The sequence below is a fragment of the Copidosoma floridanum genome, unplaced genomic scaffold (genome assembly GCF_036245765.1).
Source record: "Copidosoma floridanum isolate Cflo_tuat_1 unplaced genomic scaffold, Cflo_Japanese_pri ptg000021l, whole genome shotgun sequence".
NCBI lineage: Eukaryota > Metazoa > Arthropoda > Insecta > Hymenoptera > Encyrtidae > Copidosoma > Copidosoma floridanum.
In genome coordinates, this window is record NW_028321898.1 from 27,021,466 (window position 1) to 27,049,379 (window position 27,914).

Consider the following 27,914-nt stretch of genomic DNA (forward strand, 5'->3'; position numbering starts at 1 on the left):
GAAAATCACGGGCTGATGTACGTCCGCCTCGAAATAAGCCAATTAACGCTTGAACCGTTCACAGATAAGTGTACTACTTTGCCGATCTTTTACATAACTTATTCCAGTCAGGGCAAAACAGTCGAACGCAATGTATTGTGTATTCACAAGCCCCCAGAGCTGAAAGAAAGCTCGTTAGGAAACACGGGAAGAAATGGCACTTTTTGGTATACCTGAAATCCCTTAAACAGCTCGTGAAATCTTTCAATGACAAAGCAAAAGCCACTTGATATCGGTATCGAAAAACCACAAGTATTTTAAGGTTGTCTCGATTCAACATTGAAAAAAAATAAGTGCCATTTTCAAAAAAGGCGTATCGAGTATAATGTGAGACACAAAAAAAAACTTTCAACAAGTGCTGGCACTCGTTTGAAGCCGTGCGCGCGCTACATCGGAAGAGGGAGGAAGATGAGAGGAGGTGGCGAAAGATAGCACACTCGCGCGCAGAGTATAGGTATGGGAAGAGGAGGCGAAAGTAAAGAGGGAACAGAAGGGAGAGAGAGGCCGCGGCTCGCAATACTCTCGGCGCTTCTCAGTCACGCTCGAGACGCCGTTGTGGGAGGATCGCGCGCGCGCGCCCATTCGCCTTACTTCATTTTTACAAGACATTTCGAGTTTATCATTTTATAAAATTAAAACAACACACGCGGCCTCGTTGACAAACATTTTCTGATTATTGTTTTTTTGTTTCAAATTACAAAAGGTAGACACTTGCATACTATAACGTAAGGGGTCGGGCTGTGCGTTTCTTGATCTCTCTCCCCTTTATACTTTTTTTTTTTTTTTTTTTTTTTTTTTTTCTAATAAAATGTGGTCGTGTGAGTGCAAATACATGCAGACACCCCCATCCCCCTCGAGCTCTTCCGACTCGGGAAGACCGGGTCCGTTCTTTTCTCCCTCTCATTTACTTCCCCCACCCCCTTCCCCGTCTCTCTTTTTTAATAATCAAGGAGCGATTGTTGGCGAGAAAAATGCACCTCCGGCGATTGATGGCACCCGCGTACCCCTTTCCTTTCCTCCCGGATTTGCAATGATTTCTCTTTTTTTCCGTGCACTTGAAAAGAAAAAAAGGGAGTGTGCAGCTGGATACGCGGCGGTGAAGCCGGTGTGGAGAGTTTTTGCGTGTATAATACAACCTACGCCCGAAGGGAGCCGGAGAAGGAGGGACCGGCGCGGCGTGTGCGCGAAACGTCCTCCCGGGAAAATGTGTGGATGATCATATCCTGTTTCTCCGTCCCGGCGATGGGTACATTGGATTGTAATTTTTCGAGTGCAAACGATGATGCCATTGTTTTTATAACTCCTGTCACCTTGTCACTTTATACTCTCCCGTCGTTTTCGCACAATAACAGGGAGTTATACAACGATATCATCATCGGCAGCTATGAATACATTAAACGCTTATCGGAAAAATGTGCACGATGAGTCGATGGTTTCGTTGCATACACAAGTGGGCCCTGTAAAGTACGTACAGCTCCCAAGAGAGAGAGAGAGAGAGAGAATTTGGGTCGAACAAAGAGATACCTCGTATAACAATATAATATAAATATACCTGAACGAGAACACACATTCCGGGCGCAGCTACCGTTCAGTTGACACTGATAAGACATACATGTACTTATATACGATTGCCAATAAGTATTACGCGATGAGTGTCAATTGAAGAAGAAACCTTTTTTTTTTATCTCCCGATCTGCGTATACCGAGCAAATACACTGCACGATTTCGAAAATAGAAATGTAAGTACAGGACGCGCGTGTGTGTAGCGACTCTCACTTTTGCACAAGAGGACTGCAAAGCGTGTCTTCCCTCTCCCTCTCTCTCTCTCTCGACAAATTCCTGTGCCATTCGAAGGTATATATAAAAATAAAAATAATAATAATAATAATACATTGTCTTGTATAGCTACACCCACCCGATATCGTTCCTCCGTCAGTTTTTCTTGCACCTCGGAAATTTTATTGAACGACAAGAGGCTATACTTACGCGTATAGATTAATCACTCGAGCAGCCCCAAGGCACACTCATCGCAAAAGAATGCCGAAAGGGCAAGGATGCAGGGAATGCAAGGAAGAGAGGGGTTGGGGGGGGAGGGGAGAAAAATATATAAATTTCCGCACGTGATCCTCTCGTATACTTTACCCTCACGCGCGCGCACACGTACACGCGCAAAAGCGAGAGAAAGAGAGAAAAAAAGGAGGAGCCGAGAAAAGAAACGCACAGCCGGGGCGCACACGTATACGCGCCGTGTATGATATATACCTACTGCATAGTAGGTATGTATAAATATATATGTATATATACGTGTGTATTTTTGCCTGGTGGTGCTTGGAGATTCGGAAAAAAGGGAGGTGGAGGATAAAAGTACCCACGCATTTGCAATAGAAGCGAATAACGAGGAGCAGAAGAAGAAGAAGAAGAAAAAGGAGAGAACGGTGTCTTTGCCATCCGGGGGAAGCAACAGAGTTATAGCAGATCGGGCGCAAGGGGCATCGCCAGCAAAAGAAGCAAAGAGAGACGAGTTTTTCATCTTCCCCTTTTCTTACACCCGCTTCACAGTGTGAGTACCATTGCTTGTATTTTCATACGTATGCATATAAATCATACATGGGGTGTATGCGTACGCGCGAAGTTTCAGCGGTACGAAGTTACACGTACGCGCTGCGGCCTTGACGGAGATTACGTACTTCGGGGTGCCTTGCACAACAGAGAAGGACCTTAATAATAACTTCGCTCCTACGTGAACGCTTGTGTTTATTATATTTTTGCCTGACCCCTTGTTTGGAAATTTTTTTTTTTTTTTTTTTTTCAAAATAAGGGTTTGATTTTATTATTTTTACTTTACGGTTGCGTCTACGTACCGAGATATTTTGTACATTCGCCCGGTGGTTGTTTTTTTTTTTTTTTTTCCTCTTAGTTTTAAAAGGCACCGTGCTTATGGCCAAAATAAATTACAACGCGCGGCCGTAAATATATTTTTGCTGGCATTTAAAACTCTTCTTTTCTTTTTTTTCTTTTTTTTTTTTTTTTTTTTGTGTGTTTCGAGGCCTCTTGGAGTAATACGTACACTTTGAAAAACCGAGTGCCACTGCATGACTACCGACCTGTTTTCTTTTTTCTTATTTTTTCTTCTTAATAATAATAATGTGATTTGATAAAATATAAATTACACATATCAGTATAAGTATGTGTTTGATAGTTGGCCGACTTGCATGTACCGTGTAATTAGCACACATTTAATTAATGTCCAATTCATCAAGACGGACGTTTTTCCCTGAAACGTTGAACAAGCTCTTACTCGATTAACTATAGGAGAGTTTATTGAAAAATGATGTGAAATTTCAAGTAACACCTACTTGTACAGCAAAGAAAAAAAAAAAAAAAAAAAGTTTTCACTCGCTATAGCATACGCTTGTGAGTATATACATAAGTGCTTACGAAAGAAGAGAAGCGGCGCGTGTTCCCTTATTCTTATACCGTTTCGCAAATGAGTAATGCGATATCGTACTCTTTAAACAAGTTGCTCATCGTCCGATTCAAGGACGAAAATGCGTCTCTCCCTCACTTTTCTCCAGGTACACATAAACGACAAAACTTGGAGACGTGAAGCGAGGTGAAGGCCCCCGAGGCTACAGGCAGAGAGCACATTTTACGCCTTTTTAGCCAACTGTTGTTGCTCGTCTCTGCGTATAGCTCCTGCGTATTTTACGGGCATCCTGTCAGTTGTATATGTTTTATCGACTTTTGCGTTTTCTCTGAAATTTCATTTTTTGCTTCGTCCGCGGCCTCCTTTGTAAGCTTCGGGTTATTCCTCGCTGGTGAAAAAAGATCGGCGGTATCTTTTTATTTCGTTTCTCCACGATACTCCTTACCATCCCCGAAAAATGTGATCGAATTATTCCGCCAATACGAGCTTTCCTTTCATCTCTTTCCTTTTCCTTTTTTTTTCACCTCCAATTTCCAGTGGATAACGAAAGTGCTCTACGAAATCTCCATACACACATCCGATCTTTATTCATCTTATTTTATTTTATTTTTCTTCGTGAAACATAATATTCAATAAACTGCACGGATAAGTATACTTACAGAGCCACCCCTCGCATTTTTCATCCACCCCATTCACAACGATTTCCCTTTATCTACGTAACGGGGAAAATTCGTTATTGATGTGGGAATTTGGCGAGGGTTCTCCTTTATGTGTACCGTACAATATATGTATATAGCAGACGCGTAGGTATACATCGAAGAAGAAAGTAGTGTGTACAGGTACACTCGCATTGATTTTACATGCTATATTTCACGATGAGGCCGCGTATTTATACACACGCATGAAAAAAAAAATATCTCAGCCTATCGCGCTTTATTATACTTAAAATTATACGTATTCGCTTCAATATAAAAATTAAAAAACACACATTTCTTTATTCACGCAAAATGTGGTAATGAAATTAATTTTGTTGGCTTGTGTACTCTTTTGGTGTTGTTATTCGTCTAAAAACAGAGGGATCCATCCGATAGCCATACAGGTTAACCATGAAACTCTGAGGAAGAAAAAAACTCGAGTTTCGGTCAAATAAGTAAATCCATATCGAAAAAATAATTAAAAATAGTTGGTAAATTCCTTTTTCTTAACGTTACCTAATTTATGTTTTCCTCCATCACGTCATATATCATAATATATACTTGTGTATTTTGACGTGACAACTATACATCGTATTATACCAACCGAAGGGTGAATATATTTTCGTGCGCGAGCGCCGGCTGGCACGTACCTAACGCCAGTCTGGAATTTTGAATACTCGCTCGGAGGTGGTAAAATTAGCGCTGAAATTTGAAAACGCCAGCCAACTAAACGGCAAAGCTTGAGGGAGCCGGAACATGTTATGCCATTACTTTTGAAATTCCCAAGAAACTTGAAACAGCTTAATCAAATTATTCCTCAACTTCAAAGTTAAATTCTATCAAAAGAAAGGAAAAAAAAAAAAAAAAACAGCAGCCAAACAGCCATCAATGACAAGCTTTTCTAAAGCTCAAACTGGCATTGTTTGTTTCTGCGTTGCTAACTCCATTGTCGTCGACGCTGTAAAACGTGTCATTGTTTCTTTTAAACGCTCCTTTACTTAAACAACCAACTACACTTGAGTATAGTTAGCATTATTGTTATTATTATACGATGTTATTAACAATAATCATATACGCGTGTGTACAATTTAAATATAATTTGGGACATGGTCGATGGCGTGGCGAAACAAGCGTTGATTTATTGTTGATGTTATTTGCGCTTCCAATAAATTTGTTTTTTTTTTTTTTCTAAACAATCATACCGTGGGCTGGTTTTCCACTGAACTGATCCCGTTGGGAAATGAACCGACACGCGCTGGTCACAACGTACCAACCTGTTTTACAGAGCAGGTCAGTTCTTTTGTCACACGATATTATGTACGTATCCTCGAATCCAAAGCCAACAACCGACATCCCCAAATAATCGCGTATCATCCCCAGCTAGCGCAAAAAAAAAGATTGTCCGGCGAAACAGCGCGACGAAAGAAAAAAGCCCCTGGAATGAAAAGAAAACTCCCATTCCCGAAAATAAAGCGTTTCACGCACAAAGAAAGAAAATTGCTCGGGCCCCGAGGGGAGGGCGCCATCCATAAAACACGCGCGCAGCCATCTCGTGTATATACATATACGCCTCGCACACCGAGAGAGAGAGAGAGAGAGAGAGGGCAAAGGGGAATAATACACAACCTGAGCGCGCTCGCGTGTCCCGGCGACCTCGCGACACAAGGCCAAGGCCCTCATTTTCCCTCGCCCACCCCCCTGTCTCTCTCTCTCCATCCTCCTCGAGTATACATAATGGGTGTACGCGTGTGCGTGTACATATCATCGTAGCATCCCTCGACTCCATAGAGCAAGGCTCCTTGGCAGACGGCTGGCATTGATTTCCTCCTCCGCGAGGACTTTGCACCGCTGCTGCTGTACATAATGCACACTTGCGTACTTATGGAGCGTGTGTATTTTTCTCAAGTTTTGCGTGCGTGTACGTGTATATAATATGTATATATTTGTGTGCGCGTGCACGGGGGCGATTCGTTTGTCGCGATAAGCCGACAATCGGACGGTATCGGGAGAGAGTACGGGTATACATGCACTCTCTCGTGAGAGCCCACACGGGATTAATATCATGCATGTGCGTTGTTGTATATATTTTCACGCTTTTTTTTCGGATCGGAAGGGAGGGAGGGAGAAAAAGTATACCTGTAAGTATAGACGACATCGCCGATGCGGTCGGGAGATTGGGGGCGCATTGTTCCTTATCTTTCGTTTGATTCTTCTTCTTCTTCTTCTTCTTCTTCTTCTTTTTTCGGAGGAAGAGAAAGCAATGTAGCTTTCGGCGACCGGAAAAAACGTGTCTTTCGGTGCCTGCAGGGAAAAAGGAAATTTGTGGGTGTATTGGCTTCGCGGTTTCGCAACTCCCGTATAGAACGAGAGTTTCACTGCGTGTGTATATTATGTGTATTTTGATTGCACGTGACTCGTACTCTCATTTATACACAAATATATACGGAATAGCACGTATATATAGGTACTCGTTTGGGAAAAATAATAAAGGTACGAGTCATGAGAGATCTATTTTGCAGAGTATAGGTCATAATTATGTAACTGGGTGAGCGATGCGAAATAATCATTGAATAGGCAAAAAAACCCTTTACGGTAACAATGAGAACCAAGAAGTTGATGAAACTCACTATCTTCAAACAATATCTTACTTTCTTTATACAAACACATACCCTACAATTGTATAACGACATTGTATACTTGTATTGCTTCGAGTTGCTTGTACGTACGCAACACACAATTGAAAATTCGAAAAAAAGGACGATGACGGAATTTATTGATTCGGTCAAAAACTACTGCCATAATAATGGTGAGGAGCATCTCGTAACGTATAGATTATATACGTAGAGGGTTGAAATACACATTTTTAGGATATATATATATATATATCCTTTATTTTTTTTTTGCTGTTACTATTGATACCAGTATAATCGATAAACGATATTATCATTGCATGGCAGTAGTATAGGTCGATATAATATGGGTCCAACCCGGTAGTGATCGGTGGATCGATCGACTTTTATTTTTACCACTAGCATCCTTCGTACAGTCTTTACATCTTCTTCGTCAGTGATGCGCGCAGTGAGACGCTCGCTCTGGGATTTATGGAGCCTCCAGGCCACACGACTCGACCGACATAAAAATATACACTCGTAGACGTGCGCATCGGCAAACGAAGTTGTACTTTATTGGCGTGAACAATTTTTTTTTTCCTTTTGTTTGGTTCAATGCGTCTCGGAGAGCTCAAAGAAAATAATAGCCTCGCGAACAAAAGCCAACCGCAGGATGCACCTCGGACGAAAAGCATCACCATCTATAATCTCTTTTCTTTGTGCGCGTGTACTTATAAACAGGTACTAAAAACGCAAAACTTGGCGAACGGCGTCAAAAGGAAGGTATAAGAAAGGTTCTGCCCTTTTCATATGGTGTACATAATATATATGTTACAAGTACACCTGCACGCATGTAGAAATCACGCGACGACCTATATGAGTGCGTATACATACATGTATGTATATCCTCACAAATGCCTGTACCTGCAGTACACGGTATACAATACAAGTACCAGGACAGGTACACGCGTCGTGAGAACGTTTCGCGCTGCTAAACGCGAGGAAGGCAGCACACCTTATCTCTCGCACTCGTGGTATGAAGTATTTGTGTATGTACAGGTATCATCGATACGAGTGCATTTTTCACATACCAAGGAGTGCGTGTACACGCACAAAGCCAGCGTGGGTGAGACCAGCGACCTTGTCCTCCCTTTGCCATTTTTTTTTTTTTTTGTTTTTTTTTTTTTTTCTCTTTCCAGGATAATATACCCAGTGTGTTTTAAAGGTGCTTTGCACGATATCCTGCAATGGCAGTGACATAAGTAGGTCTATATGCCGAGTATAATAATTACCTATACGGCCTCTTCTTTTTTGCATCTTGAGATTATTACTACATTACTACAAAGCGGAAGTGATGTGCTTTTTTGTTATATTTTGTGACGCTACCTTATTGCTTTGTTTTGTTCATCTGTTTGATGTACAAGTGTCACACGCACATTGCTTGGACAAATAGGTTTTTCTTTTCTTGGTGACTCGTGGATTGTTTCGCGCTTGGCTCACGGCTGATTACTTTATTTGACTGTGTTTTCGATACTAAGCAGGTCAAAAAACTTTCTAAAATTGGAAAAAAAAAATAAAATAAAAATAAAAATAAATCGAAAATTACTTGGCAAGAATGTACCGAAAATAAGCCGAAACTATTTGGGAAGCGTGAAAATAAGAAAAGATAAAAATAGGCACGCGCAGTCTCTTATCTTGGAATTCGTCATTATTTAAACATGCGAAACAGTACGAGAGTGGCTATATATACAGGTGCCTTGACAAAATGAGTCGATTGTAAAAAAGTATTACAATTTAACGTGAAAAAAAGGAAAAAAGGAAAAAAGTTTAAAAATGAAAAAAAGCCTGCATGGTATACAATTTAGATGAAAACTTCAAGTTATTGTGAAAGATGAAGCGCACAAAAAGTTATAAAAATGAAGGACTGCTGCTCTGTTATCTATAAATAGCTGGGGGGGTAGCGACTGAAAAATAATTAAATAACAAAAAAAAAGCCAAAGGAGGGGGGGGGGTAAAATGAACCTCCGAAATAAAAAGCAGAGTTGCATCGGGAGACGAAAACGAGCGAGGAAGGAGATAACGTGGGAGAAATGAGCTGACAAAGGACTTGAAAAAGGGGGCGCAAAAGTGAAGCGGAGGACTTTTTGAGCGAGTCTAGTGGATAAACACACGCGTGCGTTCAAGTTGAAGATCTAATTTGGAAGATGGACAGATGGTACTTGGAGCGCAGACGCTGCACGAGCTTTGACTTGGTGCTGAGTTTGTTTTGTTTTCCCACTAAACCCAACACCATATAATTATATATATATAGGACCGGCAATATTGCGAGACAAAACAGCCTCTGTCCAACATTGTATATGGCTCAGTTTTACCTTGATAACAGCAAATGTACACCAAATCGATATGAATTTTTATCAGATACGGCTAATCTCTTCCGTTGTAATTGCGCACATCTCGTTCCCTCCGCCAATCCGCACTTTTAGCGTAAAGGCAGAAGACACCGGGGCGCACGTGTATATGCTCTCCACTGTCAGCTTGAAACATCATGGTAGAGGAGGGGGGAAGAACCCCTCGCCCCCCTAAACTTCATCCCTCGTCGAAACTTCGATGAGGGAGATTCCACCTCGCCTTCGTGTGGCAACCCTGCCCGCACATACACAGATATACGCCTCTATACGCGTGGCGTCCTCCGAAACGCACTTTATCGACCTCTAGACTCTCGCTCTGTGTAGGTATTTGCAGACGCGCGCACACATTTGCACGGTGTACATTCATTACGTGACGGGGTCCCTTTCTCTCCGCGGCGCAAGGATCATCCTTGAATCGGTGAAAATAAAGCTTATTGTTTTTGTGTTTTTGTAATTTGTTGAAGACCATTTGTTACTCCTACACCGTTAAGTGTAAATCACGAGTACAATTGGTGGAGAGAATCACAGTCACCGTTTCAACGGAGTAAATGTGCAGTCTGATGAGTCGGGCGCTTCTTCAATGCTGCCGGGGGCTCATCACAATTGAGAGGGCAAGGCGCGAGAGAAGAACGAGGGAGAGAAAGCAGGCACTTGTGTCGGCAACAGAAGCGTCATCATTTTGATCCGAGACTTATGGTCACACAACAACAACAAAAAAAAACAGCGATAAATTACAACCGTCTGAATGGTTCGACCCCGTTATAAAATGTATACACATGCACGGGATGAAAAGCTCAATGGAACTGTCTGTTGTTTGTACTCGTGTACTTTATGATATCTCATATGTCGCGAGGGTGTTTATACATCGGAAGAAAAGGAAAAAAAAAAAAAGAAGAAAAAACCAGCATTACTATAGGCATAAATCTCACGATAAGCGCCGATTCGAAAAATGTCCCAACAATCGGCGAAATTGGATACTAATCGGCAGAGCTGCAGTTGAGCCGTATATAGGGCGGCTAAGCGAGAAAGGCTCGCGTAATCTCCCGCGTATCGGGTAAGCCGATCGGCAAAAGTCGACTGCTGCACCGGTTGCAGGGTGTACGCGTGACCAACTACACCCACAGCAGAGAGACACCCACACACGCAAGAACAAACTTGTTCACTTGCACTCAAAATCGAGATTTGGGATGCCCTGAACTTACTATTTTATCAATAAAATAAAAAAAAAAAAAAAAAAAAAAAACCACCACACATCCACCCTCCTCGTAATATTCCGAAACAAAATAGATAGAGGGGATAAAAAACAAACAGAGAAGCGATTACGTGTTGCTTTCACTTATCTTTATCTCCGAGCTAATGTATATTATGTACTCGCGAAGGAAACCACAAGTCCCTCCTGCCCTGACGACCAAACTCCTGTACGGATTCTCGGTAGGTGCACACGTAAGTGCCCTGAACAAAAAGTGTGTACAGCCAGCCGAAAACGGAAAAAGACGACAGCGCCCGGTGGTGGACCCGATAAGATATATATACACGTAGTCACGTGGACCCCGTGGTATTACGTATATGAAAGTGCCTCTGTGTGTATACACAATATTGTGGGCCCGACCATTATAATTTACGTTTTAATCTCTTACGTAAGCCGATAGCCCCGGCAGCACCCACCGCGCGCCCATTTGCATCGCGAGCCGTTCCTGCTGGCTTTGGATTTATACATTTATTGTATACGTGATGTAAATGTGTGTATACCGTATATACGTTGTTGATTTATCGATGGATTTTTCGGTGCTGGAAATAAGTGGACCCCGTCCGTTCGTTTAATAATGCATTATACGTATGGTCATTTACTTTTATAGGTAATATTAATGGCATGGCTCGTTGAGCCACCGACTTTGTACTTACTTATCGGCGAACAAGATTTTTTTTTTTCAAGAGGAGCTGGATTTTCTTTCGTCAATCGCGATTTTCACGATAGCGATGGAACACAAGGAAACCGGGTTTGTTCTCTCGATTCTGTCTCGAGGTGATTCAGATTTGAGATTAGCCGACGAAACTAATACTGCTGATGGTAAATAAACGTGTGCCGGTTGATAAGAACTACTAGATAAATTATTACGGAGCCCGACAAAGAGGTAATGAAAAAAAAAAAAAAAAAAAAAAAAAAAAAAATGGCATTGGGGAAAAGTTTGCGATTCCAATTGATATGATCTACTTGGGTTTTTACGCGAGTCTTAGTGTTAGAAGACTCTCGTACGAATAACAATGTTGATTGACGTTGTTTTTGTTTATCTTATGTCTATTAATAGAATAAAAAAAAGAATTTGTTTCCCATTTATTATTTAATTTGATTATCGAGATACGCTAAAAAAATTTTGAGGACAAAATATAATAAACTCAAAGAGTAAAAATGAAGAAAAACGCGATTCCGCGGTAAAACTCGGAATGTGTTAAACGAATAATCTTTGAGCGCGTGAGGCAGAACTAGAGTGCGAGGATGACGTCTTCCGGGAGCTCTTTTCTATTTCTGCCGTCATCTGCGACCCGAGAAGCGGGAAAGAAAAGGAGCCGCGGGGGCACCAGCAGCGGAGCTTACCGCGGGGATTTTATTTTCGAGTCGTAAAAATGAGCGAGCGAACGGCAATTGCGATTTCCTTGCCAACAAATTGTTTAGCGCTCTCCCCCGCTTGCGCTCAATCGCGTGGATCATTTCGCACGAAGAAGTGGTGCCGTGCAAACAAAACGCGGATGACTCGCTGCGCGTGAAATTGTCAATTTGTTGCAGACCCTTTTTTTTTTCCTTTCAAAAAAAATTATTACAATGTACGAGGAAACCTCGAAGATTGTTCAATTCATTCGCTCGCCGCGTCCTTTTTATCGAAACGCATCGTTTATGGCTCTGAACGTATGACCGAGAAGATAATATATGTAATATAACATCTTACGACATTACTACTCTCCAACACTCCCGAAAAATCCTAATTCAAGTTTTTTCTGTTTCTGAAAAGAAAAAAAAAAGGGGGGGGTACAAAGAAAACTCGATTGCCATTCGTGACAAAAGTACAGTCGTCGCAACAGCCATCGGCTAGGAGAGGGGGATTTTTTTCAAATTTTCCTCCTTTCACTCGAACAAAGTACCAACGTATGTGTGTGTATATACACACACAGCTCCCCGTAGGCATACATTTATGGTATCGTCGCTCGATGTGCTGTCACGGCCACGCAATTGCGATAATTCAGCGCGTGGGCCGGCGAATTCTAGCGAAGGGCGCCACTCGACCGTATACACATTTGCGTGGCACATATAAATATAGGCATACGCACATATATACGCATATGGGCACAAAACAAAAGGCCATACCATTATACGTCTACGCGTTGTACGGCTACGGGAGCGGGTAAGTATAACGACGCGATAAGGATGGACGACGACAAATTTAAAAAAAAAAAAAAAAAGAGAGATGAAAAAAAATCAAGTTCTACGCGATGAGTGGCTATATGTATAAGGCTTGTCGTGGCTCTAAAAGGAAGGAAATTTAATTCATATATGCTCTTATGGTGCGAGTCGATCGTTACGCAATCCACGTGCAACTGAGAGTTGCAAAAAAAAAAAAAAAAAAAAAAAAAAAAGTAGTTTGCAGAACTGTATTTATCTCTCGAGGCTCGTTCGTAACACCTTAATTTCCAGTTTTTCTACTACCCCGCTAATCTCACTAAAGTATCGGCTTGACGCTTTGTTTGCACGACAAATGGGACTGCTTTATAAATCGTTGGTGCACTACAACCGATCTCTCGATTGAACGCCGATCGACTACTTTCCTCGGCTTGTATAACACGACCTTTGCGACAAAGAGAAAATAAAAAACAACAACTCTCGTTATTTTTTGCTTGAAAAATAGTTCAATACCGATATTCCCCCATTCCCCCAGAGTAAATCTTGAAAACTAACGGAGCACGAAAACCATACGGGATTAGCTCGATCACTCGATCTTCCCCCCCTATACCAATACATATAACCACTTAAGTACAGACATCATCCTGTGCGGGGGATCCCTCTTATACCTATATACCGATCTAAATCGTTTTCACGCAACGATGAATCCGAAGTAAAGAGGCAGACTCGACGACAGAGAGAAAAACAAAGCAAAAACAAAACGTGGCACACGCGACTGCAGGGAAACGTCGAAGAGGATCCGATGGATGTACACACATATGTGTATACTTACAGTTACGCTTGGTAAGGAATAACCGACAATCACCACCCATTGTATATACATATATACGTGTGTATAGTCGCTCCATCGGCGTTCGTTTGCGTGCGGTACCTATAATATACGTATAACTATATGCATAAATTATATAATGACATTAGGGACGGTTTCCTACGGTTTCCGAGCCACCTAGATTCTTCGGTCGCTACATAGATAGCTGCTGTTCATCTCCGAGCTCATGTGTGCGCATTGTAATAATAATAATAATAAAAATAACAATGCATAGGATATAGGTGTACGGTGATCGGTACTTTGTGTCTCAAACAGACCGAGATAAACTTTTTTCGGGTCGCGATGATACCTGTACCCTCGTTGCCCCTATAATATATATAGGTACAGGTGCACTTTTATAACGGTATACGTACACACACGCTAATCAGAACGTATAGTGGTACCTACGTACCCCCTTCCCCCTGCAAGTGCATATTTTTGTGTAATTGGGATGATAAATAAAGAAATAAAACGTAAGTAAGGGTTAACACGTATACGCGTGTTTGTGTTGTACTCAATCGTGCAATAATTTCCATTGTATATGTGTATATAGTTACACCAGTTGGTCGGTTGCTCCCAAAAGTGAGCACGTGCAGCCAATCGATCATTCGGGCCCCGGCTCTCGCGCACTTCCAAATAAATCAGAGCCTCCATTCGCTCTTACACTCGTATTTGCGATGTCAAACAAGCCACTGCTATATACCATGCACACCGTACCCCTTTTATAGGGAATACAATAGCTCGCCTCTTCTCTCCCTCTCGGGGTTTTTTCTTCCATTTTCGAAGCCAGCGGCCAAGAGGGATCGGCGGAATAAGTGAAAATAAAAAATAAACCAGCCTCGCCCTCCCTTGGTCTGGCGTGCGTTCAAAACTCAAGCGCGTCCCTCCACAGCAGCATTCCGCGTTACAATGTACAGGATTTTACGTGCAGCGTATAGATCATCGGACGTATACATTATAGCGCAGGGAAAATCTCAAAATGTTTAGCCTTCCGAGTAGGTTTTTACCACCTACTGTCCCGATTCTCGGTGGGAAACGATGTTATCTCGGAAGTTAATTTTTTCCCCTTTTCGTAATAATCAAGTATATATAAACCGGGAACCCAACAAGCTTATTCCTATACGCGGTTGATGCATATCGGTCATGCGACAGTGACTAACACGTCGGGAGGTGTACGATCGGGGCCAACGTCTGGTGGTTGTACAAGAAATTTCAATGGCCCCTTCGAGTTATTCAAAAAAGGCTACGAAAGTCTCGAGAGTATTTTGAGACCATTTGAAGGCACCTAATCTAAAAGCCTATAAATGACTACGAAAGTCTTTCAAAGACTGCAAATCTAAGTCTCCGAGACTTTTAAGTATACACAATCCCTCTGGGCTTATTACCTTTGAATGGATAGGGTGCCCTTTTTTTCAAAACAATTAAAATGGCATATCACTTTCATCAATTTTTTTCCACAAATAGAATCGACCCGACAAATACTACTATATAAGTATTTAATTGATGATTCGATTTATCCTTACGCAGACCCACGGAGTCTCAGAGCTGAGAAAACGTAAAAGTGCCAATCATAATATACCCACGCATCGTGCTTTAGTCCAACGGAAGCACGCCAATACCATTTCTGGTTCGGAAAATAAAAGGGATAAAAGTTATAACGGAGAGAGAGAGAGAGAGACAGACGGACAGAGTAGGTATGAGATATGGGTGATTCCACGGGCCTTATACAATACCCCCGATGCTCGGGCCAAGGGATTAGAAATCTCAAAGCCGCGTGACGTAAAGGCCGGCCGAGGTTGCTGCAGCAATTTAATTTCATCGCATCAGAGTCGCCTCTCTCGGTAGAGTCATCCTCCTCCTCGTCGTCTACTGCTCTCGAAAAAGAGACCTGCCGTGCGCAAATTTAGCAAACCGTCCTCTCTGTCTCCTCCACCTCTCCCTTCTTTTTCACCCTCCCCCCAGCACTCGCCCGCATTCTCTCCCTCTCTCTCTCGCGCGCGAGTGTATATACACTTGCTTTCGCGCGTATAATCGCGCATTCCTCCTCGTACGTGCTTTCTTTTTCTTCGGGCTTTCCTTTCTTCTCATCTGCGCGCTGTTTCTTTTGGCACTCGTTGATGTTGCTAAACGCCCGAGCGATGTTATGATATTTCGGAGGATCCGTTCGGAGAATCGTTCATCGAAGAGAGAATCTTTTTTTCTTTTTTTTCTTTTTTTCTTTTTTTGTTTTTTTTTTTAGGGAGAAAGGAAAGGAGTTGCGGTCTCCGAGTCACGTATCGGTGGATTATTTTGGGGGCCGTGGGATGATGTGCCCTCGTGTAATTTGACGCGCGAGCAGGTATTTCGCGAGATAAAACGTGTACAAGGGTTGCAACGAAGGAGTAAAGGAAAACAAAACTGGAAAGTTTCACTTGATCGCTCCTGTGCTCCCACCGTACACAAATTATATATACATACATCGTGTGTATATGGTCGCAGCCAGTAGGATTTTCCGGCTTTTCAATGATTCAACGCGACCCGGCTTATTTATTAAAAAAGCCGCATCGCCTACTTACTCTGCCCGTTCACTCGCGTGACTGCACCTGTGTATACACCTGCACACCTCGTCGCGCGGACCCTTGTACGTTGGTATTTCATACGTGTACCTATATATTCCTCGTTTATTGTGACATTATAATGTGTGCATCGAATGAAACGCGAGCGAGTGAAAACCAAAGTGAAATCTCGGGGAGGGAAAAGTGTGGTGGCGGCTATTTTCTAGCGCGTCGCCCGATGCCCGCAACCCCGCGAGCTTCGGCATTTTATTCGAGCCGTTCTATATTTGGGAGAGGGGCAAGAAGGGAGCCGCGTTACGGGCGTGCCTTCTCCGACTCTCGGACTCTATATACACACACACGTAGTGGTAAGTACGCGCGCGCGCTCTCACATCATGTGTACACGCGCCCGATCGATCGATGGTCAGCGGCGAGATTTTCGACAAGTGTACCTGCATGGATGAGGCGCGCTTTAAAACACGCCGGCTTTTTGAAAATCTATGGAAAATGAAAAAAAAAAAAAAAAATTAAAAGAGTTATTTTGGAATCATGGGAGGTAAAAGCTTCCACTCACGGGAGCGTCCTCAAACGGGTATTATGCAATTCGGCGCATCTGCAGCGAAGGCACTCACGTCATTTGTAGGATTTTCATTTTCATTTTATTTTTTCATCCTCACACGCATAGGATATTTCTTTGTGCGTACTGTGCGTTGTGCATTGAAACACGCGTGTGCGTATAATATATACATATATCATCAGCCGGTGCTGCCGGTCGTTTGGTCTTTCTCTTACTCTGCGCCTTCCTCTTTCTCTCCTTTCATTGGGCACTTGATGCGTGCGTGTGAGCAGCATACGTATACGCCACACGCGCAGGGTAACCCAGCCGCCGTGAGAATATGATAATTTCCGATGTGGCACTTACGTGTACTTACTCGCGCCCGGTCATCCCGGAAATTTTTTCTCATAAAGAGCAATGTGCGGCTGTATACACACGACGATCCGTGAGTAGGCGTGCGTTGACTCGAGAGAGGAAATGGGTTAGAGGGGGGGGGGGAAGAGACGTATATATAAGCCCGGTTCTGTGCGCAGCGCTGTTTTGGGTATGCGTGTGTATTTTTTATAAAAGTACAAGTGACGCGAGTGTGTTTTCTTCTTTTTTACTCGCTGCAGGCGATATTCCAGATAGACGCTGGTTTTTCATCTCTTGCGATGGAATTTGGTGCATCGGTGTATATATATATATATTTTTTTTTAACATAACTGAAAGGCTTTCAAGTTAAAATCAAAGAATATTTGAGCACGGGACAGCGAAAATTTCTTTGCACGACAATTACATTTCATTTTGTTTTTCTCGCGCGTCTTACCAAACTCGGCTGTTTCTACTTTTCGGCCCTTCCCCGTCCGACCGATCGTTCCCTCTTGCTCGAGCTTTCGCTACGATTGACCACGAGCATCGTACGAGAAATCCTCGGAGGATAAAAGGCAAGCGCTGACCTCCGTCTGTTTTTCGATGGGAGCATAGAGGGTCAAAGGTCCCTGCCATCCAGAAATCACCGCGCGATCGGCTCCGGGACCCCCCACCCGAAGGGGATCGGGATAAACCAATCACTTGAGAACAAAGTGGCTACCCTCGTTCCGCCGCCCATAAACAACCTGCCAAACGCACCAGCCGCCAGTTCTGTGTATGTGCGTGTGTGTGTGTGTGTGTGTGTGTGTGTGTGTGTATACAGTATAAAGTACAAGCGTCTTATCGCCGTATCGCCGTCGGGTGCGTTGCGCCTTCGTGCCGTCTGGACGCAGATCGGAGCCCTCCAAGTGGTTACAGGGTATATATGTACATTTAGGTGCAAGTACTTTTATTGGAAGCAATAAACAAAGAAGAAAAAAGGGGAGGAAGGAGGACGCGATCGCCCAACAACGGCGTGCTTTCATTTCGACTTGGGACATACCGTATACTTGCATCTTGTATTGTCGAGTGGGGTCGACGTTCTCTGTATACTTGCCGGGATATTGATTCGTTTGCTTCTTGCTTCTCTCTCTTTCTCTCTTGTTTCGCATCTTGAAGTGATAAATACAATTGTTTTTTTTTTTTATGTTGAGTGTTGAATTGTTCTTTTCTTTTATTGTATCCTCCATCTGAAAGAACACGAATGTCTAAACAATGGTACACGCGCTTGAATCGTGGATCATTAAAGTTTTTATGTTTTTTTATGAACAAAAAATTGTAGTGTTGAAGATTAACGGGCTCGCGGTGGGCGGCCGCCCAACCGACACAATATACTTAATCATGAAAATTCGCACAGACGACCGTTACTCGACGCACACGAATTTCGACTCGGCGAAACGGGTCAGTCGACGGGACGGATGTCCAAGTCGCGTCCAAAGGATCGTTAAAAGAGCTACGGCGTTGCGTACGCACGGACCATTGAGAGGAAACGGTATAACGTTAATACGCTCATTGGGGCTCATGATTACGATACATATATGCACAGCAGGAACGAAACAATGGGTCGTTCGGAAGCTCTCGCGTACACGCCACATATTATACAAGATGAATTTAATTTCGGTTCAGCCAAGCGCGCGATCGTACACTCGCTATGGATGATCCGAGTAACATGTAGTCACAGCGTGCCGTGTAAAATTAAACCAGTGGAAGACACACGCCTCGCGTGTCGCACCAATTCGCATTGGATCCGAAAATAAAAAAAAATTAAAAAAAACCGGCATCGGAATGCCGCTGAAATTATAGCGGTGAAAAAAATAATCTATATACACGTACACCTTGGAGATAGACGATCGGATCACAGGTTGCGGACGGAGCGCGTACAGCCGCGGAAAAGAAAAAAAAAAATTGAAAAAAAAAGAAGAAGAGCCGTCGTCGCGGCGGGAAAACTCGGCCGAGAGCGCGTGGAATGCGCGCAAGCTCTCCCTCTTGGCTTGCTCTTCTTCTTCTTCTTCTACCTTATCCGGCGTGCAGTTACGCGGTGCGCAGCATCTGCAGCCGGTCGTTCACCGGGACGGAGCGTTTAGCGCTTCGAGGTACGCGCCACGCGCCGGGAGAGTCGTTACGTGGGCTCTAGTGCGCGGTGCTGCTGGACAAATTACACGGAGTTACCACGAATTTGGGGGAGCTTCCTCGTTTCGAGGTTTTACGGGGTGCGAAAGCTCGGCGCAAGCTCGCCGGGAAACTGATTGAAAGGAAATGATGATAATCTTTACAGAGTACAGGAGAGGAAGGAGCAAAACAATTTTCAAAGCCATTGGTTATGTACCCCGAGTGCAGAGCAAGACCGTCCAATATGCTAAACGCGTCACTGTAGCGCTCGGATCTATTAGTAGCCGGCACTGCTGCTGCCCGAGATTGTTTCTCAAGAGTACGCGGATGCTGAGAGAGAAATGGGCAGTGGGTATACACGGCTCTGGTTTTTTTTTTTTTTTTTTTTCTTCATTTCGAGAAAAATCCATCCGCGATCTAGTTTCCTTCTCGGATTTTCCGCGCTGATTTCTCTTACGAGTCGATTTTTATTGCTTTTCGGTTTTTCATCGGGGTATTTTAAACGTGTGCCTTGTTTGTCGAGCGTATTATTATTATTTTTGGGGAAAAAATTCATCTTTCAGCGCTATCATGTGTTTTTCAATTAATTATAGTTACACTTTACTGTACTTTCGCCAATCTCCAGCTCGGATGGTATTTCCCGGCGGTGCCGATATAGTCATTATTATTTTCGAAAACAGAGTACTCATATTGTACGTGAAACTGGAAACCAGCCGTAAATGTTATTATTCCCCGAATCGCGATAAATAATAACCAATTTATCAGTATTAATTGAAACCCGGGACCTTTTTTCACTCGTAAACGCACGTATAAAGAGGCCATCGGTGGGTTTATTTTTTTTCTTCCCTTCATCGTCCAACATCGCTTAAAAAGCTATGCATCACCGGCGAACGGACTTGACGCGCATACAAGCAGCCCCAAAGAGAAAATCCGGGATGAAGGCGGATATAATCCCCCGCTGCAGCACCTAACTCTCCGTCCACCGACGACGCGCGTTCCCACCAGTTCTCGGCCAACTTCCAATTATTAATTCTCCGCTGACGCTTTTCTTCCCCCCTCCCCCCCATCCATCCACCTTCCTCATCTCTTTCGACGCCTCTACTTTGCATTGCATCAAAAGAGAGAAAAAAAAATACACTATCCCTGCTCTATACCTCTTCTTCTTTTAAATCCGACAGGCGCGTAAAAAATAAAGCATAATCATCACGTACATCTTCGCGAGCGTCGAGCGGAAAAGTATATGCGTTTTAATAGCCAAAGCTCCCACCCGAGCGCCGTACAGTCATATACTAGCGCTAAAAATAACTGCGCTAAAAATCAAATATAATTCCCAAGCAGCGAGTCTACGCTCTTGCGTATGGGCATCTCCGGCGGTAGCCAACATTTGGAAAATATATATCTCGGCTAATGGCTCCCCGCGCTCACGGATTCCCGAATAACAGAAGCAAATATCGGACCGAGTGCGCGCGGTGGATGTCTTTTTTTAGCCCTTGGATCGAGCCGAGCCCACACGTGGTCGTCGCGGGTACATGCACTTACGAGGGAAAAAGAGGAAACGGGGTCAGTTACAACGATGGGCCATTCTCATCGAAAAATGCGTGTCGCTTTCCGTCTTCCTTATTGCTCGACAGGGAGGTAGACACTCCGTTACCATACCGATGAGATGAAAAGCTCTCGGGAAAAAATCGAAAAAGCTCGGGTCGTAAATCCCGGGGATATGTGCCCGATATCGTACATGTATAATATTCCCCTCCGTCCGAGACATCACGCGCTCTTTCATCCTCGCGACGTGTATACACTCAATTACACCCCATGCCAACTGCGCGTGCATCAACGGGGAGCCTCTCGGTGCGAGACGTTTGTTGTCGTCGCTCCCCCGGTTGCAAAAAAAAAAAAAAAAAAAAAAAAACGCCCCTCTCTCTTCCGGGACTTTTCGGCGGAGAGCTTTTTCCACGAAGGGCGCGAGCTTTCGCTCCCGTCGGCCTCGACGCCATCGCTTACTCCACGCATCGTCGGAAACATCAGCGCTCTCGTTTCCCCGATAATTTAATACAGCTCGAAAAGCTCACACCTCCCCGGAGGGAGGTGGTCCGACTCCCTGATGCCGGTTCGCTTTGATTCGGCACCTTCTCTCGGGATACTTGCGCTCCTCCGTATAGGAGAAACGTAGCTCGGGTGACACGAAAAACTCTACCTGTACGGCTACGTGTCGTGTGTGCATGTAGGGGGGGGGGGGTAATGAAAAGTCGGATGGAACTCGGTGTCGCCGCGGTAGACGTTACACTTTGAGCTCGCGCGCGCGTGTGTGCGCAGAGGAAAATACGCGAACGGGGAAAATAGTAGGGCGACGGCTCGGGTTGCCTCCTGTAGGCTTGCCTGCTTTTCAGAAGCAGGCCACTAGCTCGCACGTGTACTCTTATACCTTGCGGCTAAATGATCCGGCTGGCTCACACTCGCACACATTTTATCGCTACGGTGCTTCTTGCGAGCTTTTATTCTCCTTTCCTCCTTGCACTTTGGAGCTTTTTCTTGCCTGCCCGAGTGGGAATAAATACGAGCTTGCGGAGCTTCGATACATCGGCTTGCAAATGTTTTTCCGTTGTGGGAAATTTAATTTCTTGTGTAACAGAGAAGCCCAGATCAGTGACTTTTTCCAGTCGCCCGTTGTACTCACTTCTGAGTTTGCGACGGCGTTTTCTCTCTCTCTCTCTCTCTTTTCTTTTTCTTGGGGTATAAATTCCACCATGCACTTATGACGTCAGCGGCTCCTAATTGAAAAATGGACGAGCGATGTACCAGACTCGTACTCTCTAATTGCACGGTGGCTTATCGACTCGATGGAAATGCCGTTACTCCCTCGGATTCGTTATTTTATGTATGCAAACAATTTTAAGCTCCGCGAACGTACGTGGATTTACTCTCCGATCGAGTGGTTCCCAGGTATATTATGTAGGTACACACACACACACGATTGACATTAGGCATATGATGGGCACGGGAGTCTCACTGTTGATTCAAACTCGTTGTTGCCATATTTGTTTTTTGTTTTTTGTTTCATCCTTTGATTTGCACATCCAGAAAATACTGTTACGATTTAACGCACGCTCGTGACGTCAAACGGAGATATTAGATTGGAAAATCCTTGCCAAAAGGAACCTGTTACCATTTGTATCGCCTTTAATCTACTTTGCCGTTTAATTAGAGGGAAACCGAAAAAAAAAATAGTAAAGCAAATTAGATCGTCCAAATAGGATAGCGTCCAGCTGATATATATATATATGCAGGGCCATCGAGGCTGATGGTGATTGGCAGCTGGCTACATGTACATACGCGCGTTTCATCTCCGGTGCAGGAAATACGACCATTTCGGGACGATAATGAGACGTGGCGTATCAAGGAAGGAGGGGGTCATCTTCCGCTGTCAAATCGAGGTTGGGGGTCGATGATACGGTCTCCCATAGCGGAGCTTTTATCGTTTCGGCCTCGGTACAAAAGAATACGACACATCTCGCGTACAATAGACCTGTGCAATACCTACACTTCGAGACGAGAAGTATCCCTTGGTATCGCGCTTACCTAAGTATATATATATCACATATTGCTATAATCAAGCGCACGCACAACTGTTGCGCAAAGTATGCGGATAGGTACTGTACATTTTTTTTTTTTTTTTTTTTTTTCTTATTTAATTTGCCCCAAGATGGAAGAAGGTAGTGAAAAATGGCCACTTCCAGCCCAATTCGGAGGAGATTCTTGTAAAAGCTGCATCGTTGCACGAACAATGGGTCGACTCTACAACGAACGACCGATATCCAGGTATATGTATACCTAGGTGCCCTTTTTTTTTTGCGCTATGAACATGGTAAAAAAAAAAAAAAAAAAAAAAAGGAGGGTAGAGGGAGGAGGGGAGAAAACACGCCACACGGGTTCGAGAACCGAGAACAGCAGCGACAGATTTACGAGATCGGCGTTCGTTAGCGCAAGAGGAACGCCGCGGGATTTTTATCCGATCGGGTATCTCCTCGCGGCGCGGCGCTTTCTTTTCCCTTCCTCCTTACGAGTACGTGCGCAATATATACACACATAATGTACCCTCTATTGTACAGACAATCCAGAGATCCAGAGATGAAGAACACACACACGCAGCGATATCGTCATCGTAGGTATTATACACGAGTAATAATCGTGCGACTGTACAGAGAGCATCGGAGCCGATTCTCCCTCTCTCCGTCTTTCTCCACAATTAGCGTCTCGTTTAAAATATGACGCTGATTTATTGCCCACGATTAAGCACTTGGTCGTCGGTTCGTGCATTTCGCTCGTGTGCGCCTCGAAAGGAGAGAGAGAGAGAGAGAGATGATTTGTATGCGACGCGTATCCCTATTTTGCCTATATGCACGTTGGTTTTCGGCTCACGTATATGCTGGCCATCTGAAACTATTTGAGGAAACAGTTTTGCTCCCCATACAAATTGCAGTGTGGTCAAGGTGATGGTACCGGTCATCGAAAGCGATGTATACACTATGGACGCGCTATTCGTCATTTCTCTCTTCATTGGCCGTTGTAAATTAAGTATATTATTACAGTGACTGTCAAACTCATCGGCCATTACCAACGCGACCAGTCAATCAATCAACAGAGCTGAGTATTGTATCGGTATTGGTTCAAAGTGGACTTTAATCGGTGATCGGTTATTGTCGTTACAACGGAAGGAAATCGTATTGGGGGGGGGGGGGGAAGAAAAGAAAAGAAATCATTAGTGACAAAAGAATCATTAGAGCCATTTAAGGTGATGTGGCGCACGCGAGACAGCGGATTGCCGTAGCCGCGTTACCCGTCACCGTCTCCCTACAACAATTTTAACACGCATATAAGTATATACGTGTCTCAACTAACGAGACCTGACAACAGCAAATTTCTCCTCCGCGAATACAGGCATATTACTGCACGTGTCTCGATGCCAATTTAAGGAGGAAGCTGTAGACGGGAGTTGCCCTATTTACAACTGCAGCGTCCAGTAGCACCTTCATAGGGGAAAAACTCGATGATTATATACAGCGCGTATATTTTTCTCGCTCGCGAATCATACGTACCCATACATATATGAAATAACAAGTTAAATTGTTATTTCACGCGCAACTGCAACCGTGTAACACTCGTTACATATACACCCACCCTCTGCGTTTATACGCGTTGACAGCTGTTAATTGACAGTGGGTATAATTATATTGAGTACACGTAACGCGTGTCCCTTGGCTCTGAGAGATATACGCGTTTTGAAACGCATCAGCGCCAATTGATCCGATTACCGAGTGCGCCTGTATACAGTACACACGTGTATGGATTCATACATATTCATGAGTGGGTATTATTTTTCAGGCGCACTGTGTGACTCTGGTTCATGTATAACGCACTTGTCTTCCCCTGTCCTTTCTTTTACAGCGAATGATGCTCTGTTTTGGTGTGTAACAATACGCGCAACAAGGGCTCTGACCCCTTGCTCTTCATCCCTGCTATCAGCTACCTGCTATATGTACGGACGTCACGCGGAACATTGCACCTGTGTACATGTGTCGAGCGAGGGAAAATTAAACTTCGTTTTTTCACGCTGCTTGTCCTGAACGTACTTGTTATTATTAAATGCATTGCGAGAATTTTTTGCTACTTTTTTTTTTTTTTTTTTTTTTTGCTTCTTAAATCGCGCTCGTTTCAACCCCAAACACTATTTTTAGTAATATTAATTCAACTCACTCTGGTGATGGGTGAGACTTTTGAGCTGATTCATGTAAGTAAACTTTGTAATGGATAGTGACGGACATGTCGAGGACTTTTTGTAATATTCGAGCTTGAATTTTTATTTTTAAAAGTTTTACAAGTACAGTAGTGAGTTATTGGTAGATCGATGGGTATAAATGCCCTGTAATCACGTGGTGGTGGTATCAACACGTTTATCCGTCCACTTACATGCAGCTGAGAGATACTCATATACATATAATATATTATATACTCGCCCACGTGCACCTCGAGGTTTCGCAAGTAGACACGATCCCACCCGCCAGATACGGACATGCGTCTCTGCTTCTGCGACTTTAATTGCTGCCGCGGCCGATATTATTGCCATTTAATCGAGCGGCAATTCGCGTCTAATGTGTCTCTGCGTCGATGATGGAAATTATTACGCGCTGTAGGTGCTAAATGAACGTGTGCGTTACAGACACGCGCGCGAGAGGTGATAATGAGCCGTTTCGCCAGCCTCGACCGTACCGTTGATGATTAATTTCCGCTTTTTCGATGACCCAACAGGCGCTCAACTTTTTTTGTTATTGGTTTTTCACTCTTCGTTTAACCGATAAGAAATTAAGGTACCTATCATTTTATTTTGTACCACTTTTAGTTTGATATCAGCCAAAATTTGGAAGCTCGAAAAATTTACATTTTTTAATTTAAATTACCGATCTTTGGATATCTCCCTTCATGGAAAGAGATGAATGGTAAACAATATGAGCTTTAATGAAAGCACGTAACCACGATTCATCACATTATACGTGGTACCAAAAGAAAAATTTCATATTCCACATGTCCATAAAATGGCCATTTCTCATATGGATTCTTATTTCAATCCTTATGTCATACCTCGAATCATACTCAAAGATATCGCGCGGCGCTTTCATGATTCACAGCATAAATAGCCAAAGATATAGTAAATCCATGTTTTTGTTCGATCGGCAGTATATCACCAGTTAGGTGTGCGAGATAGCACGTTCTTATCTGAAAAAAAAAAAAAAATTGCCGGCACCGTGACTAAGAATTATCAATTTCCTCAATCTTGTCGATGAGTAATAATAATAAACCACGATAATCCGAAAGGAATAATATTTTTGAAAACCAAAGATCTACAACCCATACGAACTGCACACTGTATTACAACCATGCGATAAATCGTACTGTACGACACGCGTGTTTTTAACGTCGTTAAAAGAAAAATCCAAGGTCTTAACTCGCTGTGGCCTCAAACGCGAAAGGAAAACACGTTAAATCGGCGATTAACCCGCTTTCGACGCATCGACGCAAAGAACCGGGGGAAGAAATCGGCGACGCAAAATTAAATTTTCAGTGGCTCCTGGCGCGCTTACTAAAATATACACCTGTTGGCCGGCTCTCTTTTACCCACTTTGTGCATAAACGAAATGTGTGCAAGCTCGAAGAAGAGAGAAAATTTTACGATCGGTAGTAAAGGAAAAAAAAATGAGCGCCAAGATCGGTATTGATACGAGCAGGCATCGCTCGCCAGCTGAGCCTCTTCCGTTATTTAGCGCCACTCGCTTCAAGAGACGAGGTACTCATTCGGATGCCATATAATAAATATATCCTCGTACAATCTGTTGTCGTTGCTTGCCAGAGAAGGAGAGGACACGTGTATGTATATTTGCGACACCGTCGCTCATTATTTATTCAACGACGCGAGCCCGTACCGTTGCCATTTCTCTTTCGTATACGCGGATGTTTAAACACGCGCGTATATACTCATATGAGCACGAGATCATATACATGTAGGAAAGAAAGGGGAAAAAACAAAAACATGCAACTAGAGAGAGTTTTCCCAAGGACTGCCTAGGTCGGGATTTCATTGGCTCCTTTGGTAATTGAGCTGTCATCCATATAGGTACATGTAAATAGGCACCTTGATAATATAAACGCGTGGGTGTATAAAAGTATAACATATAGGCAAAAAAATGGCACTCGATCGATTGTAATCTAATCGACGAGAAGGAGCCCCCCCTCGTACGGCCAAAGTTTCTCCGATTTCAGCCGATCTGCACGCGAACGGGAAACGACACGGGGGAGTGGACGCGATTACCGATATGGAAATTATCATCGTGGAAAAAGTGTGTTCACTTCACGCGTGACACACTAAAGTCCCCTGCGACGAAAAAAAAGAAAAAAAAAAAAAAAAAAAAAAAGGAGATCCCGTGAAAGTAGATGCGTGCAAGAGAGCCAACCGGTTAACCAACATTCCGCGTTTCCATACACCAAACGCGAAGCGATAAGACGAGTCGTCCCCTCTTTCGCGTGTGCATATAAATATTAATTAAATGATCAATGCCGGCCATGCCCGAAATCTATAGACCCATGAATCGTTTGTAGTTACAGATTTCATCCTTGAAGAAAAATGGCACTAGTAATAATAATGGGAGGAGAGTCCGCGCGTGCCACACGGAGCGCTAGAAACTTACGTGATTTACAGGCACCCGAGATTTTGACTCGCGGATGCTTTCACGACATCTCTATGGGCCGTGTCCAACATTTTCGGTGATTAACCGAAAGGGACGTCAATCCGAGCTTGTTGATCATGCCCCCCATCGATGAAAGTGGGCGTGCAAAAAGTAATACATAATACAGACAATGGCCCTGCGGTGTGTATATATATATATATATCTCTCTCTCTTTGCTTACCCGAGCATTCCTGCACACCAGAGGGCCCGGAACGAGAACCAGATCATCCCGGCCATCCATCTTTCCCAGCTTTGGCCCGTGCACGAAAATAAGCCGTCGATGTGGGCTTTGCTATGCGCCGCCGACTATTTCGGGACGGGCCGTCTCGCAGTCGAGCGCTTGTAAATCAACTTGGCCGAAAGAGCGTATATATATATACATATATACATGTGCGTGGCTTCGATTGCGCGTATAGTGATGCTACTTTCCACCGTATCATCACCCGGTGACCAGGACCTTGAGGCTGCCGCTTCTCATGTGTATACATTTTCGGCTTCGGCTCGGGGAATCCCCTGAATTTTCTAGAGCGTGAAAGCCTTTTTCTCGATGATATTTGTGCCTTTTACACACATCAGAGGACAGTACCTATATGTAGTACCCCTGACGAGGATGAA

The 27,914-nt window shown here is 43.7% G+C and overlaps 1 long non-coding RNA gene across 1 annotated transcript in view; it reads left to right on the forward strand.

The window, feature by feature from the left end:
• Positions 1-564: 564 nt before the first annotated feature.
• LOC111642778 (uncharacterized) overlaps positions 565-27,914 on the forward strand; it is a 28,541-nt gene continuing 1,191 nt past the window's right edge. The window contains exons 1-2 of the long non-coding RNA XR_002759592.2: positions 565-742; positions 2,374-2,599. This is a non-coding gene — a long non-coding RNA (uncharacterized LOC111642778). The remainder of the gene's footprint in view (positions 743-2,373; positions 2,600-27,914) is intronic.